The 11,146-nt window shown below is 41.4% G+C and overlaps 1 protein-coding gene across 1 annotated transcript in view; it reads left to right on the top strand.

Annotated features, from left to right (window-relative positions):
• The window catches only part of PRIM2 (primase, DNA, polypeptide 2 (58kDa)), a 346,489-nt gene that overhangs the window by 298,854 nt on the left and 36,489 nt on the right, over nucleotides 1–11,146 (top strand). The gene's annotated exons all lie outside the window — the stretch shown is intronic.

Below are 11,146 nucleotides of genomic sequence, written 5' to 3'. Positions count from 1 at the left end.
GAGTTTCAACTTCAACATCAGTCCTTCCAATGAACACTCAGGGCTGATCTCCTTTAGGATAGACTGCTTGGATCTCCTTGCAGTCCAGGGGACTCTCAAGAGTCTTCTCCAACACCACAGTTCAAAAGTATCAATTCTTTGGCGCTCACCTTTCTTCACAGTCCAACTCTCACATCCATACATGACCACTAGAAAAACCACAGCCTTGACTAGATGAACTTTTGTTGGCAAAGTAATGTCTCTGCTTTTTAATATGCTATCTATGTTGGATATAACTTTCCTTCCAAGGAGTAAGAGTCTTTTAATTTCATGGCTGTAATCACCATCTGCAGTGATCTTGGAGCCCCCCAAAATAAAATCTGACACTAGCTTTCTTTATAGTCCAACTCTCACATCGACACATGACTGCTGGAAAAACCATAGCTTTGACTAGATGGACCTTTCTTGGCAAAGTAATGTCTCTGCTTTTTTAACATGCTCTCTAGGTCATTGCTTTTCTTCCAAGGAACAAGACTCTTTTAACTTCATGGCTGCAACACCATCTGCAGTGACCCTAGAGCCCCCAAAAATAAAGTCTCTCACTGTTTCTATTGTTTCCCCATCTATGTGCCATGACATGGTGGGACCGCATGCCATGAACTTAGTTTCCTGAATGTGGAGTTTTAAGCCAACTTTTTCACTCTCCTCTTTGACTTTCATCAAGAAGCTGTTTAGTTTTTCTTCACTTTCTGCCATAAGGGTGGTGTCATCTGCGTATCTGAGGTTACTGATATTTCTACTGGCAATCTTAATTCCAGCTTGTGCTTCATTCAGCCCAGTGCTTCTCATGATGTACTCTGGATATAAGTTAAATAAGCAGGGTGACAATACACAGTACTCCTTTCCCGACTCCTTGATGTTCTCCATTCCCAATTTGGAACCAGTCTGTTGTTCCATGTCCAGTTCTAAGTGTTGCTTCTTGACCTGCATGCAGATTTCTCAGGAGGCAGATAAGGTGGTCTGGTATTCCCATCCCTATAAGAATTTTCCACAGTTTATTGTGATCCACACAGTCAAAGGCTCTGGTGTAGTCAATAAAGCAGAAAGAGATATTTTTCTGGAACTCTCTTGCTTTTTCAGTGATCCAGCAGATGTTGGCAATTTGATCTCTGGTTCTTCAGCCTTTTCCAAATCCAGCTTGAACATCTGGAAATTCTTAGTTCACATACTATTGAAGCCTGGCTTGGAGAATTTTGAGCATTACTTTACTAGCGTGTGAGATGAGTGCAATTGTGAGGTAGTTTGAGCATTCTTTGGCATTGCCTTTCTTTGGGATTGGAATGAAAACTGACCTTTTCCAGTCCTGTGGCCACTGCTGAGTTTTCCCAATTTGCTGGCATATTGAGTGCAGCACTTTCACAGCATCATCTTTCAGGATTTTGAAATAGCTCAACTGGAATTCCATCACCTCCACTAGCTTTATTTTTAGCGATGCTTCCTAAGGCCCACTCGACTTCGCACTCCAGGATGCCTGGGTCTAGGTGATTGACCACGCCATCATGGTTATCTGGGTCATGAAGATCTTTTCTGTATAGTTTTTCTGTGTATTCTTGCCACCTCTTCTTAATATCTTCTGCTTCTGTTAGGTCCATATTGTTTCTGTCCTTTATTGAGCCCATCTTTGCATGAAATGTTCCCTTGGTATCTCTAATTTTCTTGAAGAGATCTTTAGTCTTTCCCATTCTATTGTTTTCCTCTATTTCTTTGCACTGATTACTGAGAAGGGCTTTCTTATCTCTCCTTGCTATTCTTTGGAGCTCTGCATCAAATGGGAATATCTTTCCTTCTGTCCTTTGCCCTTTGTTTCTCTTCTTTTCACAGATATTTGTAAGGCCTCCTCAGACAACCATTTTCCTTTTTTAATTTCTTTTTCTTGGGGATAATCTTGATCAATGCCTCCTGTACAATGACACGAACCCCCGTTCATAGTTCTTCAGGCACTCTGTTTATTAAATGTAATCCCTTGAATCTATTTGTCACTTCTACTGTATAATTGTAACATTTGATTTAGGTCGTATCTGAATGGTCTAGTGCTTTTCCCTACTTTATTCAATTTAAGTCTGAATTTTGCCATATTCATTCAGTTCATTATCTGAGCCACAATCAGCTCCCAGTCATGTTTTTGCTGACTGTATAGAGCTTTTCCATCTTTGGTTGCAAAGAATATAGTCAATCTGATTTGGTGTCAACCATCTGGTGATGTCCATGACCAATGCGTTCTCTTGGGAAAGCTCTATTAACCTTTGCCCTGCTTCATTTTGTATTCCAAGGCCAAATTTGCCTGTTACTCCAGGTATCTCTTGACTTCATACTTCTGGTTTCCAGTCCCCTATAATGAAAAGGACATCTTTTTTGGGTGTTAGTTCTAGAAGATCTTGTAGGTCGTCATGGAACCATTCAGCTTCGGCTTCTTCAGCATTACTGGTTGGGGCATAGACTTGAATTACTGTAATAGTGATTTTGGACATTTGTTACCTTAAAAACAGGATTTTGTATTTCTTCTTTCTGTTATTTTATCTAATTTATTCCTGTCCATTCTCCTTTTTTAAATTTTGTTTTTAGTTTAAACTCAATCAGCTAGAAAATAATACATAGCTGACTTTTAAACAGCAAGTATATGAGCTCCAAGGGTCATCTTGCATGTGGATTTTTTTCCAGCAAATACATATAGTAGTACAAGATCCGAGGTTGGTTGAGTATGAGGATGTAGAATCTTGTGTATGGAAGCCCAGCCAATGGCCTTGGGTACCTGCAGACTTTAGTATCCTGGGCAGGTCCTAGAACCAGTCCCCACAGATGCTGAGGGCTCTCTGTACTTAGCAAACATTCAGGAAGCTCATATTGTTTATTAGATACACTGGTCTACTCTCTTTTTTTTTTTAATGAATAATCTTTGGTGTTTTTGAGCGGTTTTTGGTCCACAGCAATACTGAGCAAGAGAGAGAGTTCCTAGGTGAACTCTGCCCTCCATGTGCTTAGCTGTCCCCATGTTGACATGGCCTGTGGCAGAGCTTGTCCCTGTGAGCGAAGATGTGCTGTCTGCAGCTGTCGGGTGTAGCTGTTTGTGGGTATCATTTCTGTCTCTGGTGAGTGCTAAGGCGCTCTCCTGTGTTGTTGACTCTCTTGCAGAACCCGTCCAGTTTGATAGAGGTGTGGAGGTTGCCAGCAGTGGGGCCAGGACCTCTCTTTGTGGTTCTGTTGGGTGTTTCCTTATGTGTTTTGCTACTCTGTTGTTAAGTGCATGCCCATTACAGATGGCGATGTCTTCTTGCAGTGTTCACCCCTTGTTGTTATGTAAAGACCCTTTTTATCCTACATAAACCCTGTGTTCTGAGGTCTACTCTGTCTGAAAGTAATATATACTCCCACTTGCTTTGGTTTGTGTTAGCATGATGTATCTTTCTCTTCTGTTCCTTTGAATCCATGTGTGTCTTTAAAGTGGCTTTCTTGTATACAATGTACAGTTGGGTCTTGATTTTGATCCACTCTGACAGTCTGCTTTTAATGGGTGACCATGGAGAAGGAAATGGCAGCCCACTCCAGTATTCTTGCCAGGAGAATCCCGTGGACAGAGGAGCCTGGTGGGCTGGCTGTTCATAGGGTTGTACAAAGTTGGACATGACTGATGTGACTTAGCAGCAGCAGCAGCAGCATCACGTTTAAAGTAAGGATTGATATGGTTGGGTTAATGCAGCTGTGTTTGTTACTGTTTTTTATTTGTTGTCCTTTTTCTTTGTGTTTTTCTCTTCCATACTTTTTTTGCCTTTTGTGGTTTTAACTGAGCATTTTATATGATTCCATTTTTTTTCTTTTTAACATATCTATTATACTTATTTTATTACTTTCTAAATTGGTTTTACTTTTAAGGAGTTTTCATATATATGTACAACTAATCTGTCTCTTTTTGGGTCACCATGTCAGGCACAAGTAATGCAAGTGCCTTATAATAATGAGTTATTTCTACTTCCCTTGTATCCTTCTGTCATTCATTTCATTTATAATAAGAATATATAAACACATGCAGATAGGTACATAAACCTACATAATAGAATACATTGTTCCCATTGCTTTGAACAAACTTTTATCTTAGATTAGTTATGAATAAGAAAAGCAAAGGTTTTGCTTTGTTTTCCTGTTCTTTGATGTTCAGATTTTCTTTGGGTAGATCTGAATTTCTGGTTTATATCATTTTACTTGTCTTTGAAGAACTTCTTTTAACATTTCTTGCCCTGGAGATCTGGAAACATATTACTTCAATTTTTGTTTGTCAGAGAAACTCCTTATTTCTCTCTTTTGAAGGAGAATTTTGTAGGGTACACAATTCTGAGTTTGAGGGAGTTTTTTCTCTACACAGTTTAACTGTTTCACTCCACTCCCTTCTTGCATAGTTTCTGAGGATAAGTTCAATAAAAGTTTTTTCTTTGTGGGTAAGATGTTTCTCCTTTAGCTTCTTTTAAGATTTTCCTTTGTCATTGATTTTCTAAACTATTAATATACTATACTATAATAATATAATGTAATATAATATGCCTCACTGTCTTCTATTGGCATTTATCCTGCTTGGGCTTGGTGTTATCTGAGCCTTCTGGGTCTGTGGTTTGGTATCTAACATTAATTTGGAGGAAATTCTCTGTCATTATTGCTTCTTTTCCTTTTTCTCTCCTCCTCCTGGGATTCCAATTGTCATATGTGACACCTTTGTTATTCACAGTTCTTGGCTATTTTGTTCTTGTTTTTTTTTCCCCAATCTCTTTTCCTTTTCTTGCTTTTGGAAATTTCTATTGACCTATGCTGAAGCATAGAGTTTGTTTCCTCAGCTGTGTCTGCTAATAAGTCCAACAAAGGCATTCTTCATTTCTGTTAGTGTTTTAATTCCTGATATCTTTTTTGATTCTTCCTTAGAATTTCCATCTGTCTGCTTATGTTACACATTTGTGCTTGCATGTTGTCTACTTTTTCCAGTAGAGCCCTTATCATGTTGATCATAGTTAATTTAAATTTCCAGTCTGATAATGCCAACACACTGCCATATCTGGCTTTGGTTCTGACATGTGTTCAGCCTCTTCATATTGTAATTTTTTGTTGAAAGGTAGATGTGACATACAGGATGTACAGAAATCTAGTACACTCGCCTGTAGTGATGTGCTGGTGAGCAGGAGGGGGATGACTATAGACAGTGTTTAGTGTGCCGGTGGCTGTGAACTTCATGAATGATTCTCAGCTTCCCTGCTTCCAAGGGGACAGAGTGGTCAGAGGAGGCTAGAGCTGGGCATTTCCGTTCCCCCACACAGGTGAGACTCAGGTAAGATAGTTTCTCCTGAGGGCAGCCTTGCTAAACAGAACAGAGTGCTCCAGAGTATTTAAGGATGGTGCATCTGCCCCATGCCAGAACATGAGTGGGTTTCTCTGTTACATGCTGTGAGCACATAGTGGGGCCCCTGACATTCAGCTGCACAGTGTGGCCTCCTCTGGCCGGTTGCCCTGGAGTTTCTGTCTCTCAGAGTCATCCACACAGAGACCATAAATGTGTCAGTTCCAGGGTAGGAGTTCCTACGCCAGTGCTGGTTCCTGCAGAGATTTCTGCTCTGGTATGTTGTGGTTCTCTGTGTCTGCCTCTTTCTCTAATTTTGGCGGGCAGTGCTTTGCCCTGTTACCTCATTTCTCTGATGGGTCTGAGTGGAGTTGTTGATTTCCAGTCTGTTCAACTTTTTACTTGCTGGGATGAAGTGAAAACTTCTTTGCTCTTTCTGTGCCAAGCTGGAAACCTGAAGTCTCTATCCTTTCAGGTTTGTGTAATTTGCACAGCTCTGTAGTCCCCTAGGTTGACAGCATTTCATTAACCAATGCTGCCAGGAATGGTTGTTTAGCCAATCTTGAGTCGATACAGGTAGAACTGTATTCCAGACTGTTAATCCATTCCGTCCACAAATGTGTGCTGGGCAGTTTTGTTCAACACTTGTCTAGGACACCATGAGTTGTATCTATACTCCCTTTACCTTCAGTTACCTTGTGAATTCAGTGCTTTCCAGTTGGGAAGGTTGTTAGACGATAGAAGCAAAGTTCGGAGTTGCTGAATTCTATTTTCTTTCTGTCATTTGTCAAAAACACCAGCTTCCCTACTCCTAAGGTGGATTGTTTCTTCTGTTTTCTTATTGTGAGCAAAGCTTTGAAAGGCTTTTTGTCATCTGTGGCTTTTTGTCAATCTTTGGTTTCTTCATGGCTTTGCCCTTTCTGACCTTTTCATATAGGCATGGGCAGTATTTCAAGTGCAGTTTGGACAATTCAGTTAATCTGTCTCTTGTTACTGTCTTTTAATAATTCTAGTGGCTCAGACAGCAAAGAATCTGCCTGCAGTGCGGGAGACCTGGGTTGGGAAGATCCCCTGGAGAAGGGAACGGCTGCACACTCCAGTATTCTGGCCTGGAGAATTCCATGGACTGTATAGTCCATGGGGTCGCAAAGAGTTGGACACGACTGAGCGACTTTCACTTTTAATAATTCTGGACTTAACTAAGCCTCATTTCCTTCTCATTGGGATCCTTTGCAATTTCATTATAAGACTTTTTTTAAGAATAATAATGTTGGCTAACCCATGTTGAGGTGTGCTTCCTCTATGCTGGGCGTGTGGAAGGGCTTTATATACCATTCTCACAGGAGCTCCGCTACGTATTTCCCATGCTGACAGAGAGTGAAGCTGAGTCAACAAGATGCAGACATGCACACAGCCCCCCAATCCTTAGCTGGTAAACCGAGATTCAGATGCAGGCAGGGCAGCTCCAGACTCTTAACCACATGCTGTGCATCTGCTCATCACACTTCCTAGTACTAAACAGTGTTGATCTTAATAAAATATATGCTACCATGAGTTTTGTGACTTTCATAATTTATAGAAATCCAGTGTTATCATCGGAGAAGGCAATGGCACCCCACTCCAGTACTCTTGCCTGGAAAATCCATGGACCAGAGGAGCCTGGTAGGCTGCAGTCCATGGGGTTGCTAAGAGTCGGACACGACTGAGCGACTTCACTTTCACTTTTCACTTTCCTGCATTGGAGAAGGAAATGGCAACCCACTCCAGTGTTCTTGCCTGGAGAATCCCAGGGATGGAGAAGCATGGTGGGTTGCCGTCTCTGGGTTTGCACAGAGTCAGACACGACTGAAACGACTTAGTAGCAGCAGCAGCAGCAGCAGTGTTATCATGTGTGCTTTTATTCGTAGTTAAGGCTTTTGGTAACCATATTTGTTTAGCTTCTGGGGCAGCCAAATTCCCATTGATTTCATTAATAATGCACACTTGTTTCTAATTACTTACAGGTCCATCAGCTATGAATGAAAAAAAATTGCCCTTGCTTCCTGTGTCAACTTTTAAATAAAATATGTTGAGTTATCATTGCAGTTTCTTATTAAAATACTTAAAATTTCCTGGATTTTGGTGTATACAGCTTTTAGATATTTTCTGTGTTCTTGTTTATGCCAATATTTTTAGCAGTCTATCTTTATTTTTCTTATGAAATAATATAGAGACTCTGTATACCTCCTATAAGTCATTTTTCTGTGAAGTATTTTCCTATTTGTTCATCTCATTTCCATCTGGGATTCCTCTAAATGTGTATGGATTCTGCACTTTGGGTGCAGTTCACTTCAGTCGTTCAGTCGTGTCCGACTCTTTGCGACCCTATGAACCACAGCATGCCAGGCTTCCCTGTCCATCACCAACTCCCGGAGTTCACCCAAACCCATGTCCATTGAATCGATCATCCAACCATCTCATCCTCTGTCATCCCCTTCTCTTCCTGCCCTCAGTCTTTTGCAGCATCAGGCTCTTTTCAAATGAGTCAGCTCTACGCATCAGGTGGCCAAAGTGTTGGAGTTTCAGCTTCAGCATCAGTCCTTCCAATGAATATTGAGGACTGATTTCCTTTAGGATGGACTGGTTGGATCTCTTTGCAGTTCAAGTAACTCTCAAGAGTCTTCTTCAACACCACAGTTCAAAAGCATCAATTCTTCGGTGCTCAGCTTTCTTTATAGTCCAACTCTTACATCCATGCATGACCACTGGAAAAACCATAGCCTTGACTAGACGGACCTTTGTTGACAAAGTAATGTCTCCGCTTTTCAATATGCTGTCTAGGTTGGTCACAACTTTCCTTCCAAGGACTAAGAGTCTTTTATTTTCATGACTGCAGTCACCATCTGCAGTGATTTTGGAGCCCAGAAAAATAAAGTCATCCACTGTTTCCACTATTTCCCCATCTATTTGCCATGAAGTGATGAGACTGGACACCATGGTGTTAGTTTTCTGAATGTTGAGCTTTAAGCCAACTTTTTCACTCTTCTCTTTCAACATCAAGAGGCTCTTTAGTTCTTGTTCAATTTCTGCCATAAGGGTGGTGTCATCTGCATATCTGAGGTTACTGATATTTCTCCTGGCAATCTTGATTCCAGCATGTGTTTCTTCCAGAGCAGTGTTTCTCATGATGTACTCTGCATATAAGTTAAATAAGCAGGGTGGCAATATACAGCCTTGATGTACTCCTTTTCCTATTTGGGACCAGTCTGTTGTTCCATGTCCAGTTCTAACTGTTGCTTCCTGACCTGCATACAGGTTTCTCAAGAGGCAGGTCAGGTGGTCTGGTATTCCCATCTCTTTCAGAATTTTCCAAAGTTTATTGTGATCCACACAGTCAAAGGCTCTGGTGTAGTCAATAAAGCAGAAATAGATGTTTTTCTGGAACTCTCTTGCTTTTTCAATGATCCATTGGATGTTGACAATTTGATCTCTGGTTCCTCTGTCTTTTCTAAAACCATCTTGAACATCTGGAAGTTCATGGTTCATGTATTGCTGAAGCCTGGCTTAGAGAATTTTAAGCATTACTTTACTAACATGTAAGGTGAGTGCAATTGTGTAGTAGTTTGAGAATTCTTAAAAACAGACTTCCCTGGTAGTTCAGACGGTAAAGCATCTGCCTACAATGTGGGAGACCCAGGTTCGATCCCTGGGTCGGGAAGATCCCCTGGTCCAGTATTCTTGCCTGGAGAATCCCATGGATGGAGGAGCCTGGTGGGCTACCGTCCAAGGGGTCCCAAAGAGTTGGACACGATTGAGCAACTTCACGTTCACTTTCACTTTTGAGCGTTCTTTGGCATTGCCTTTCTTTGGGAGTGGAATAAAAACTGACCTTTTCCAGTCCTGTGGCCACTGCTGAGTTTTCCAAATTTGCTGGCATATTGAGTGCAGCATTTTCACAGCATCATCTTTCAGGATTTGAAATAGCTCAACTGGTGTTCCATCACCTCCACTAGCTTTGTTTGTAGTGATGCTTTCTAAGGCCCATTTGACTGCATATTCTAGGATATCTGGCTCTAGGTGAGTGATCACACCATTGTGGTTATCCGGGTCATGAAGATCTTTTTTGTACGGTTCTCCTGTGTATTCTTGCCACCTCTTCTTAATATCTTCTGCTTCTGTTAGGTCCATACCATTTCTGTCCTTATTGAACCCATCTTTGCATGAAATGTTCCCTTGGTATCTCTGATTTTCTTGAAGAGATCTCTAGTCTTTCCCATTCTATTGTTTTCCTCTATTTCTTTGCATTGATCGCAGAGGAAGGCTTTCTTATCTCTCCTTGCTATTCTTTGGAACTCTGCATTCAAATAGGTATTTCTTTCCTTTTCTCCTTTGCTTTTCATTTTCCTTCTTTTCATAGCTATTTGTAAGGCCTCCTCACATAGCCATTTTGCCTTTTTGCATTTCTTTTTCTTCGGGATGGTCTTGATCCCTGTCTCCTGTACAATGTCACAAACCTCCGTCCATAGTTCATCAGGCACTCTATCTATCAGATCTAGTCCCTTAAATCTATTTCTCACTTCCACTGTATAATCATAAGGGATTTGATTTAGGTCATACCTGAATGGTCTAGTGGTTTTCTCCACCTTCTTTAATTTCATTCTGTTTTTGGTAATAAGGAGTTCGTGATCTGAGTCACAGTCAGCTCCCGGTCTTGTTTTTCCTGACTGTATAGAGCTTCTCCATCTTTGGCTGCAAAGAATATAATCAATCTGATTTCGGTGTCGACCACTTGGTGATGTCCATGTGTAGAGTCTTCTCATGTGTTGTTGGAAGAGGGTGTTTGCTATGACCAGTGCGTTGTCTTGGCAAAACTCTATTAGCTTTTGCCCTGCTTTATTGTGTACTCCAAGGCCAAATTTGCCTGTTACTCCAGGTGTTTCTTGACTTCCTACTTTTGCATTCCAGTCCCCTATAATGAAAAGGACATCTTTTTGGCATATTATTTCTAGAAGGTCTTGTAGGGCTTAATAGAACTGTTCAACTTCAGCTTCTTCAGTGTTACTGGTTGGGGCATAGACTTGGATTACCGTGATATTGACTGGTTTGCCTTGGAAATGAACAGAGATTGTTCTGTCGTTTTTGAGATTGCATCCAAGTACTGCATTTCGGACTCTTGTGACCATGATGGCTATTCCATTTCTTTTAAGGGATTCCTGCCCACAGTAGTAGATATAATGGTCATCTGAGTTAAATTCACCCGTTCCAGTCCATTTTAGTTCACTGATTCCTAGTATGTTGCCATTCACTCTTGCCATCTCCTGTTTGACTACTTCCAATTTGCCTTGATTCATGGACCTGACATTTGAGGTTCCTATGCAATATTGCTCTTTACAGCATTGGACCTTGCTTCTATCACCAGTCACACCCACACCCGTGTATTGTTTTTGCTTTGGCTCCATCCATTCATTCTTTTGGAGTTATACCTCCACTGATCTCCAGTAGCATATCAGGTACCTACCGACCTGGGGAGTTCCTCTTTCAGTATCCTGTCATTTTATGTTTTCATACTGTTCATGGGGTTCTCGAGGCAAGAATACTGAAGTGCTTTGCCATTCCCTTCTCCAGTGGACCGCATTCTGTCAGACCTCTCCACCATGACCCTCCTGTCTGGGGTGGCCCCCATGGCGTGGCCTAGTTTCATTGAGTTAGACAAACTGTGGTCCGTGTGATCATATTGGCTTGTTGTCTGTGGTTGTGGTTTCTGTCTGTCTGCCCTCCGGTGCCCTCTCTCAGTGCCTACCATCTCACTTGGTTTTC

This window comes from Bison bison, unplaced genomic scaffold (assembly GCF_000754665.1).
Source record: "Bison bison bison isolate TAMUID 2011002044 unplaced genomic scaffold, Bison_UMD1.0 scf7180017864270, whole genome shotgun sequence".
NCBI classification, from domain to species: Eukaryota; Metazoa; Chordata; class Mammalia; order Artiodactyla; family Bovidae; genus Bison; species Bison bison.
Note: the sequence above shows the minus strand (reverse complement) of the source record. Positions and strands in the feature narration are given on the sequence as shown.